Source organism: Podarcis pityusensis (genome assembly GCF_964106645.2).
Source record: "Podarcis pityusensis genome assembly, chromosome: 10".
Classification (NCBI taxonomy): domain Eukaryota; kingdom Metazoa; phylum Chordata; class Lepidosauria; order Squamata; family Lacertidae; genus Podarcis; species Podarcis pityusensis.
The window spans coordinates 56,994,323-57,003,035 of record NC_138035.1 but is presented as its reverse complement, the minus strand read 5'-3'; the positions used below and the strand labels follow the sequence as shown (position 1 = coordinate 57,003,035).

At 41.3% G+C, this 8,713-nt stretch overlaps 1 long non-coding RNA gene across 1 annotated transcript; it reads right to left on the bottom strand.

The window, feature by feature from the left end:
- Window positions 1–804: 804 nt before the first annotated feature.
- LOC308486794 lies at window positions 805–6,890 on the bottom strand. The gene is made up of 3 exons (XR_013991316.1): window positions 6,861–6,890; window positions 6,214–6,286; window positions 805–840 (listed from the first exon to the last, which is right to left on the bottom strand). It is a non-coding gene; the product is annotated as an uncharacterized lncRNA (long non-coding RNA).
- Window positions 6,891–8,713: the final 1,823 nt, after the last annotated feature.

The window sequence follows — 8,713 nt, the reverse complement described above, 5'->3', positions numbered from 1 at the left end:
ATTGGCATGGGGCCCCCAGAAGTGTATCCACATTGGCATGTGGTCCTGGAGGTGGAAAAGGTTCCCCACCTCGTGTTGAGAAATATTATTAGTACTGAAATGCAGAGACTTGATTTCATAAACCCCTGTGCTAGAAGAGGAACACAGGCAGAACTCACTGTACTTTATCGCCATCCATGGGTTTGGAATGTCGAGGTGTTTCCTCAATTGATACGCATGCATAAAGAATCCACTAAAAATTGCCATGGAGAGCAAGTCAAACTCTGAAAGTAGGGGGAGGGAGGGAGAGATAATGAACAAGGGTATTTAGATATATACAAAGAATCCAAATACCTACAGCAAATTACTTTCATTAACTGGGTTTTAAACAGCCTGTACTTTCAGGAACATTAAATACACTTAATCTGTAGCGTCAGAGTTAAACCTTAATCTGTCCTCAGAGATGACCGTCAAGTACCATCATTTCTTAAATAAACCAGATCACTTTTAATATCATGCTGACTTGGTGCACCGAGGGAGAGGAGGAGAGGCGAGAAATGGCAAAGAAACGAGCCTTTCAAAAGTAAAATTGTAGGCCTGAATAATTGTAGTGAGCAAGGGACTTGGGGTCGTGATAACCCTTCCTTATGTGCAAGACAGATGAAATGTCAGAATAAAATTGCAGACTAGCTTTAGTTTTGGCATCTTAAATTAAGTGAGGTAAAATCCTTTGAAGTGTGCTGTGTAATATGCTTTTAATTTGTGACTCTTTCTACCATGTCAAAGCTTGTGAAAACTTTCCACTCATTGTGAGTATTACCTGCTATGTGATCTGCCTTCATATCAGGACCTTTTCAGGTTCTGAGGAAACAAGCACAATGTTTTGATTAGTTAGCGAACAATTGCTGACTGACACTAAAGCTATTAATTTCTTTAACGTTTAATTGTTTGAAAATACTACTAGGAGGGCTTAATAAGCCACACGCTTATCTTTGAATGCAGTCATCTGAAAGGTAATTTCTCTTCAGAAGTTTACAAAATTGTACTTAATTGCCGAAATTACTCTTCAGCCAGCCACCTCCACGTTGCAATCATATGTGCAGCAATGTTTTGACCATAATTTTCATGAGAAAGAAAATAAACAAATATAGCCCTGCTGTGATATAAAATGTGTTCCACCAAGGCAATTATTTTTATATTAGCAATGTTCTAATGTATTTCTTAATAGATGGGAAGCTGTAATTAGAAAAGTCTGATGGATTAGGGTTTGCTTTACCATATATCACAAAGTATTGAAGTATGGCACATTTGCATATTTATTGTTTTATTCTAGCATATTAGACTGGCATATTTTATGGCATGCACGTTCATTAGGGAAGTAAAATATACCCGGCTACTTGGAGTGCTGTCATCTGTGAAATAAATTTAAAAAAAATCTCTGGCTTTTCAGGATGATTGAAATGTAACTTATTAATTTACTATCAGTGTCACAATAATCTTCGTAATGTGTAAAAGCCATATAGAGTAAATTTTTGGCAACTTTTTATGTTTGCTTCCTGATGAGCATCCAGCCTGATTTGTTTTGCATGGAGACTTTTGTGGAAACTCACCTGGGCTGCATACACACCATAAATTTAAAAAACCTTTAAAAAAAAGACTCCAGGGAACTGTAGTTTGTTGAAAGTGTTGGGAATTGTAGATCTGATAATTAAACTACAGTATCCAGGAGTCGGGGGGGGGGGTTACTTTAAGTGTATGGTATGTACGCAGCCCAGATCTGTTCCCATCAATCATTTCCCCACACTTTGAAGTGTGTTTTCCCATCACTTTCCTTATCACAGAAAGTCCACACCTTTAAAGTGGGTTTGTTGCACCCTGTTGCCTGTATGCCATTGTTGTTGTTTAGTCGTTTAGTCGTGTCCGGCTCTTCGTGACCCCATGGACCAGAGCACGCCAGGAACTCCTGTCTTCCACTGCCTCCCGCAGTTTGGTCAGACTCATGTTTGTAGCTTCGAGAACACTATCCAACCATCTCATCCTCTGTCGTCCCCTTCTCCTTGTACCCTCAATCTTTCCCAACATCAGGGTCTCTTCCAGGCAGTCTTCTCTTCTCATGGGGTGGCCAAAGTATTGGAGCCTCAGCTTCATGATCTGTCCTTCCAGTGAGCACTTAGGGCTGATTTCCTTCAGAATGGAGAGGTTTGATCTTCTTGCAGTCCATGGGACTCTCAAGAGTCTCCTCCAAAACCATTATTCAAAAGCATCAATTCTTCGGTGATCAGCCTTCTTTATGGTCCAGCTCTCACTTCCATACATCACTACTGGGAAAACCATAGCTTTAACTATATGGACCTTTGCTGACAAGGTGATGTCTCTACTTTTTAAGATGCTGTGTAGGTTTGTCATTGCTTTTCTCCCAAGAAGCAGACGTCTTTTAATTTCATGGCTGCTGTCACCATCTGCAGTGATCATGGAGCCCAAGAAAGTAAAATCTCTCACTGCCTCCATTTCTCCCCCTTCTATTTGCCAGGAGGTGATGGGACCAGTGGCCATGATCTTCATTTTTTTGATGTTGAGCTTCAGACCATATTTTGCGCTCTCCTTTTTCACCCTCAATAAAAGGTTCTTTAATTCCTCCTCACTTTCTGCCATCAAGGTTGTCTCATCTGCATATCTGAGGTTGTTGATATTTCTTCCAGCAATCTTAATTCCGGCTAGGGATTCATCCAGCCCAGCCTTTCACATGATGAATTCTGCATATAAATTAAATAAGCAGGGAGACAATATACAGCCTTGTCGTACTCCTTTCCCAATTTGTATTTGTATGCCATACCCTTCTGCAAAACAGTGATGTGTGGAAGTGAACTTAAACTTTTCCAGTGGCTTTGCACTATCTTTAACCATTTTGCATCCTCTTTCATTATTATTAAGGGTTGTTATGAAGAGCTCAAACTGTTTCTATGTCTGTAGGGGCCCAGCTACATTAGTCAAAATAACAGTGTTTTGAATGCATTATAAACATGCAACACCAGATGGCGCTGTAGAGCACAAAATTTTCTGTGAGGTTTTACATAGGGTTTTTTTTATTTTGTTCTAGCAATTTAATTTATGACTTATTTGCAGTGGTTTTCTCCCCTGTGTGTAGATCCATCCTAGGTCTGATCTGCATGAAAGTGTGGGGGGAGGGCAAGATGAAAGATCCTAAGACCCAAGTATTTTAGTAGCTATGGAAAGTTAAGTCTCAGCCATCCATAGGAGCCAACGCAGAGGGGTCTTCAGTCTCCCCAAGAAAATATTTGAGAAGGCCCCTGTTGTGTGCTTTGTCTAGATTGAAAGTGAAAAGTATAATGAAGAGAAGGCCACAAAGACACAGAAACAACTTTAATGTAAAATAGGGTTTTGGATGGAACAAGCAATGAAACAAGTTGCTGCTTGCATTGCAGAATTGTACTGAAACAGCACACCTCCTAAGAGCTGACTCAGCAATTCCTGGTATGGCAAGCCAAGAAGGTCAATACACTACAGAAAGAGCATGAAGAGAGGCACATTCTTGGGTTCTCTCACAACTGTGAAATTATCCTTATAGAAGGTTGAGTTCAGCATCTTTCATGAGTGCTGTATGATTCACTTCTGCCTTTGGACTCATAAGGCTTTGGAATGGAAATTTCAGCACTCAACTTGGTTTTTTTTAATTTTAAAAACAGATACTTTTGGATTACTGCTCTCTGCACTGATTCTCTGCAAGGGATGGATGAATCACTCTACCTTCGGTGAATGTCATTTTGTCACGCATTCATTCATAAATCTGTTCCATCGCATCGCCACCTTAATTTGCAATAAAATAATAATCCATATGAAGATTCATCTTGAAATACATAATTCTGAATGCCTTTTCTTAGAAAATACACATCTGATGAACATATTTTATCTCAAAGTATCGTGGAAGCCAACAAAGTGTGAAATCCATTCTGCATTTTAATTCCGGAAGTTTAGCTCAGGTCTGTTTGCATCAGAGAATGCAAAGATCCCATTTCTCAAGCATCCCTATCTCTGACATGGGGCAGGTGAAATACTTACTTAGGTGGAAATATTTAGAAGCAGACAACTTATTCTGCCCATCATAATTCCCCTCCCACAAAAATATTTCTCCCCACCATCGTCTGTGTGCTATGGATTATCCCTTCCTTTGGCTAGCTACCCTGGCCAGGGTCCAATGAATGCAGGGGATGGAAACAGAGTTCTTATTAAAAGTGGATTAAACCAATTCATGGAGGATAAGTCTTATCAATGGCCTTTAGTCATGATGGCCATATGGAATCCCTGTGTTTAGAGGCAAGATGCCACTGAACGCCGTTTGCAGGGCAGCAGAAGTGGGAAAGGGTTGTTGACTTCAAGCCCTGCTTGTGGGCTTCTGGGCAAAAGCTTGTTGGTTAGGAGTAGACTAGACTAGACAGCAGTCACGAAATTAAAAGATGCCTGCTTATTGGGAGTAAAGCAATGACAAACCTAGATAGCATCTTAAAAAGCAAAGAGAGACATTACCTTGCCGACAAAGGTCTGTATAGTTAAAGCTATGGTTTTCCCAGTAGTGATGTATGGAAGTGAGAGCTGGACCATAAAGAAGGCTGATCGCCGAAGAATTGATGCTTTTGAATTATGGTACTGGAGGAGACTCTTGAGAGTCCCATGGACTGCAAGAAGATCAAACCTCTCCATTCTGAAGGAAATCAGCCCTGAGTGCTCACCGGAAGGACAGATCGTGAAGCTGAGGCTCCAATACTTTGGCCACCTCATGAGAAGAGAAGACTCCCTGGAAGAGACCCTGATGTTGGAAAAGATTGAGGGCACAAGGAGAAGGGGACGACAGAGGACGAGATGGTTGGACAGTGTTTTCGAAGCTACCAACATGAGTTTGACCAAACTGCAGGAGGCAGTGGAAGACAGGAGTGCCTGGCGTGCTCTGGTCCATGAGGTCACAAAGAGTCGGACATGACTAAACGACTAAACAACAACAAAAGACTAGACAAATCTGTCATTCAATCCAGCAGGACTCATCTGATGATGAGGTTTCCCAATCAACGCTTCCATTTGATTGCTAAGAGTCAATAGGATGTGCACTTCGATTCCCTATAGTTTGAAGGCACCGTTTGAACAATGTGGTCCACACGCAGACAAAGACTTGTACACCAAGCCAGAGTTTGACTTGCCATGTCTATCCCAACTGTCTTCCACTGATGAAGAACCTTCAGTTTAAAAAGTCGCTTGCCTTTTTGAACTGCTTTGGCAGAAAGAGCAGGTGAGGCTCTGGCTGTGTGTTGTTCTCCCTCGCTCAACCCTTTGCCGCCTTGCAAAGAAGCAAAAGTGGCTGTTTTGAAAGCCCTTGATCCGTACAAAGAGTTGGCTCATTAATTTAAAAGTGACAAACACACAAAGTTAAGGATCCACCCCCAAAGAAAACACACAAATCCATTATTGTGTTTATTTTTTTCTAAACAGATGCTGCATCTGTTAATTTCTTGTTTGTCGCATTGTTCATACAAACCCTTTCTTTCTTCCGATGCCATGGAGTTCATGCCTCATTTGTAAAAGTGCTGTGTCTCTGATTCCTCTTGGGTGCTCTCTTAACAGCCCAATCCACAAGCCAGTTAAGTCAAAGTACTGAAAGTCAATGGGACTAAATCTACATAAATCTTAATACCGCAGCTTAACTGGATTATATATCAGGCTGATTATGTGCTGGCATTAACAGATGTCCACTGAGGTCAATGTTTCTTAGTTCCTACCCGTCATTTATGCTTACTAGACTAAGGGTGAACAACATTACATAATCTGCGTGACTGCAAAACTAGAGTTTTGCAGATGTTGTCATACTGGCCGAGAGGGCAGAAAAATAGAGTGGAGAGATGTGCATTAGAGGGCAAATATTGTTGTGTCAGAAAAGTCATGATTCAAACAATGGGTGGTAGTCATCCAGGTTTTCCCCAGAATATATGTATTGGAATTAATGAAAATTATGTCCATTAATTTCAGTAGGTTTACTGTGAGCAAAACTTACTTGACTAACACCTGTTGCCTGGGGGATATTCTCTGTTGGCTGTTTCATTAGAAACTGGGTTGGATAATGTTCAGCATAGTGGTGTATATTAAGCAAGCCCTTCAATGCCGACATTATATTACATACTTTTACATTTTCACCTGGGAACTTGATTATTTATCTTCTTCACAGATGCTTACCTTTGCTGTGTCCATTCTCCATGTTAGACTCATTCTTTGGTGTGTTCCTCTTCCCTTCAATAGGGATGGGAAGCTGTTAGCAGAGAGAAGGAATTCCTTAAGGGGATAAGAGAAATGTGTCTAGATTTTCCATTTCGCCGGCCTTTCCCAACCAACTGCAGCCTAGATGTTTCAGACCCTCCCATCATTCCTGGCCATTGGCCATGCAGACTAGGGGTGATGGGAGTTGTAATCCAAAATGTCAGGAGGGTACCAGGATGGAGAAGGCTGTATGACATTTTCCCCTGCCGCATCTTATTTATAGTTGAATCCTTCTTAGCTCCCTGCCCTTCTGTGTGTCATTCTCTTGAAATTTACAGTGGTACCTCGGGTTAATAACTTAATTTGTTCTGAAGGTCTGTTCTTAATCTGAAACTGTTCTTAACCTGAGGTACCACTTTAGCTAATGGGGCCTCCCGCTGCTGCCACGCCGCCACTGCACGATTTTTGTTCTCATCCTGAAGCAAAGTTCTTAACCCGAGTTACTATTTCTGGGTTAGCAGAGTCTGTAACCTGAAGCGACTGTAACCTGAAGCATCTGTAACCCGAGGTACCATTATAGTTGAGTACATGTCACAGCACATCAAATCTTATCTAACAAGCCCCACCTGAGCTGTGGGTCCTTGCCTGCCTTCCCTCAGAACTGACAGCTGTAAATTCCAGAATCCTGAGGTTCCAGAGTTTCTGGGTTAGCGGAATCTGTAACCTGAAGCGTCTGTAACCTGAAGCATCTGTAACCCGAGGTACCACTGAACCTGTATCTAGGTTAGTTACCCTTTTCATCCTCCAGCATCCCTGAAGCTCTACAGAAGGAGAGGAAGAAAGACCCTTGACCATTTTGACAAGTGGTCTATCCCTCTCAGATTCTTGCACTCTGCATGAGATAATGTTCTTCTATTGACCTGGCTTTCCTTGGTTGATTCTCCTTCTCTTTTATTCTTCCCTCCCTGAAGTGTCCCTTCTTCAGCTTTTAGATTCATTCATTCAATGCTGAAATCCCTCTTCATCACGTGTGAACCCAGAGCATTTTACTAACCAAAGGACGTATATATAAAAACTATAAAATGCAATGTAGCTGTTTAAAACCAGTCTGAAACCCACCGTGTCATACAGCAAATGGGCATCCATGAAATTGCTGTTGGCTTTGAGAACCCCCCCCCCCCGTGGTGTTGGGGGAGGGGTACATCTTTAACCAGTCATGGAAACCGAATAATGATGGGACTTGCTGTACAACTGAAAGAAGGGGATTCTATAGCTGGGGAGCCACCACAGAGAAGTCCCTGTCCTGAGTCACCACATCTGGCTTACACTCAGCAGGGGAACCTCCAAAATGGCCACCCCTGAAGATCTTATGGACCAGGCAGGCTGATATATGGGGAAGTGCTGTATTTAAAGCCTGAGGGCAAGGCTGGTGCTTATTGTACATTATCCAGCAACTTTCCGTGTTTTGTAACTATAAATCAATGTTTTATTCTAAATAGTTCCAGCCAGTGTTTTTTTCCCTAAAAAAAATGTTTAGGGGTACTGTCATTTTGATTCAAGAAAATCACCATTTTATAGTTCAGATCAGGAAAAATAAATACAGTAAATGGACAAAAGTACAATGATTCACAAAATTAGGGGTATGTGTCCCCCTGCCCTCCCCCGAAAAGAAATTCACTGGTTCCAGCTGATGACTGGTGTACAGCACACATTACACAATCTTCCTTAAGATTCAATGTGTGTGTTTGTTTGTGTGTGTGTGTGTGTGTGTGTGTGTTTTCACTATATTTCAGAACATAGCAGCTCAATTTATCTATTGCTAATAAGCACCTCGTGTTTGCAGTACGATGTTTTAAATGTAAGCCCCTTGAAATCACGTAGCGCGTGTCTCAATATTAATAAAGACCTCGGCAGGTACTTAGAATGCATGCTGTACACAGTGCGCAAATCAAAATGCGTAGCTTAGGTGCCCACGTGGAAATCCTCATGTAAATTTCATTTTAGTGCAATGACTATAATAGAAAAATACAATCTTGCTGCGAGAAGGTGCCAGCATTGTGCAAGGATGCATAGACGGAAAGAACGGTGCTTTCAGAATTCTTACAGCTATGTTGCCTTTCTAAAGGAAAGCAAAGAAAGAAAGTCCAAAGAACCTGGATAAATGCCATTGCTTTGTTTCACATCGGCACTGGTTGTCCACTTTATTTGAAATATCAATGCCCCATACCATTTGTTTCACTCAAGCAGAGGCAAGCTGCATCAGCTGGAAGAAATGCTGGGACTCGTTTCCTTTCTCTTTTATGTTTCTCCAAATTGATGTTGCTTTTTGTGCAGCAAATATTTTTAAAAACCATCTTTTAAAAATAATATCAACTAGCAATTGAACACCTTGAAATGTGAAAATGGAAGGAAGTAGATTTCCTTTTGTTGTCAGAGGAGAAAGCTCATATTATCGCTAAATATAGCCATAAAGAAAACC